Source organism: Ricinus communis, chromosome 1 (genome assembly GCF_019578655.1).
Source record: "Ricinus communis isolate WT05 ecotype wild-type chromosome 1, ASM1957865v1, whole genome shotgun sequence".
Lineage (NCBI taxonomy): Eukaryota > Viridiplantae > Streptophyta > Magnoliopsida > Malpighiales > Euphorbiaceae > Ricinus > Ricinus communis.
Window position 1 is genome coordinate 25054078 of NC_063256.1, and position 2143 is coordinate 25056220.

The 2143-nt window shown below is 43.1% G+C and overlaps 1 non-coding gene across 1 annotated transcript; it reads right to left on the reverse strand.

The window, feature by feature from the left end:
- Nucleotides 1-419: 419 nt before the first annotated feature.
- On the reverse strand, nucleotides 420-524 carry LOC112535795. The gene has a single exon (XR_003079868.2). It is a non-coding gene; the product is annotated as a small nucleolar RNA R71 (small nucleolar RNA).
- Between the last annotated feature and the right edge of the window lie 1619 nt (nucleotides 525-2143).

Sequence of the window (2143 nt, forward strand, 5' to 3'; positions counted from 1 at the left end):
TAGACTAGCAGAGATGGGAGACAACAACGACATCCAGGCTGCGGATGAAAATAGGACAATGTACGAGTTTGCTAGACCCTCTTTTGCATGGAGATAGACGAGTATAGTGTGACCACCTGTGGCAGCCAACAACTTTGAGATAAAGCTAAACATGATACAAATGGTTCAAGATAGTGTGCAATTTGGGGACTGCCGAGCAAGGACCCAAACACTCACATAGCCAACTTCTTGGAGATCAATGATACCTTCAAGATAAATGGAATGACTGATGATGCCATTCGGTTGAGGCTGTTTCCTTTTGCTTTGAGGGACCGAGCGAAGAGATGGTTGCAGTCACTCCCAACCAACACTATTACGACATGGAGTTCTTTGGCTGAAAAATTCTTATATAAGTATTTTCCTCCTATTAAAACTGCTAAATTGTAAAATGACATATCTTTTTTTGTGCAGTTCGATGACGAGAGTATGTATGATGCCTAGGAGAGGTACAAGGATTTGCTTCAATGTTGCTTACATCACTGATTACCAGTATGGATGCAAGTTCAGAGTTTCTCTAGCGGTTTGAACCTCGGTACCAAGCAAATGGTAGATGCTGCAGCAGGTGGGGCCTTGAACAGTAAGACGTCGGAGCATGCAAAATCTGTTAGAGGAGATGGCCATGAACAACTACCAATGGCAATCCTCTAGGAGTTGGCCAGTCAAGTAGGGAGTGGTCAACCAGCTAGATTCCACAGCAGCCTTGGCAGCTCAGGTGGAGCTTCTAACCAAGAAAATATACCAACTCCAGATGCTAGTTCATGTAGCACAAATAAGCTACGAGTTTTGTGGTGGCTCGCACTACGGTGCAAACTATAATGCGAGAGGTATGCTTGCTTCACATTCCACTTCTTCTCCTTCTTCATCCTCTATTGTTTCTGCTAACCTTGAATAGGTAGACTATATGGTTAATGCACCTAGGTAGCATAACAATACAGCAATACATACAACCTCGGTTAGTGCAATCATCTCAACTTCAGTTGGAGGAATAACAATGCCTAGGGACCACCCGGCTTTCAGAGATTGCATCAGCAACAGCCCTAGTCGCAAGATGGTCCATCCTAACTACCTCCACCTCAGGAGAAGAAGCCTAATCACGAAGAGTTGGTGATGAAATTTATGTCCTCTACCGATAATAGATTTTAGTAGACGGACAGCACACTTAGGAATCAGCAGGCCTCCATTTAGAATTTGGAGAACCAGATAGGCCAGATTTCTAAGATGTTAGCTAAGAGACAACCAAGGACACTCCCTATCACTATAGAGTCTAACCCGATGGAGTATTGCAAGGCTATCACCTTGCGATCAGGTAGGCAATAATCTAGTTCCTTACCTGTAGCTAATAATGATGATGTTGTTGTGCAGGATGAGCCTGTCAGGAAGGAGCCAGAGCTTGAGTAGATAGAGCCTGTGAGAGCTGAGGACAAGAAGAAGAGTCCAGTGAGAAAGTACCAGCCACCTATCCCATATCCTGCTCGATTGACGCAGAAAAAAGTTGATCAACAATTCGGTAAGTTTCTAGACCTGTTTAAACAACTGTGCATTAACCTCCCTTTTGTTGAGGCTATTTCACAGATGCCCAAGTACGCAAAATTTTTGAAGGACATATGGAGCAACAAGAAGAAATTGGAGGACTTGGGATTAGTGACCCTGAATGAGGAGTGCTCTGCCATTCTGCAAAACAAGCTGCCTGTTAAGAGGCATGATCTAAGGAGTTTTACTATAGCCTGTGTCATTGGTGAATTACCTATTAGTGGTGCTTTAGCTGACTTAAGAGCTAGTATTAATTTGATGCCCACTAACTTGTTTGATAGAATTGGTTTGAGTGAGCCTAAACCCACTAGGATGAGCATTCAGTTAGCCGATAGGACTATTAAGATTCCTAGGGGTATAGTTGAGGATGTTTGTAATGGGAAGCTCTAACTTAGGGTAGATGACGAGACTATCACCTTTGACTTAGCGACTTCCATGAGACATCCCTAGACCATGATGATATTGTATTTTCTGTTGATGTCTTGGATGATGTTGTTGAGTCTCATATGGAGGAAATTTTGCTTGATGATCCTTTGCAGGTTGCATTGCAGAAAGATAAGAAGAAGTTGTCCAA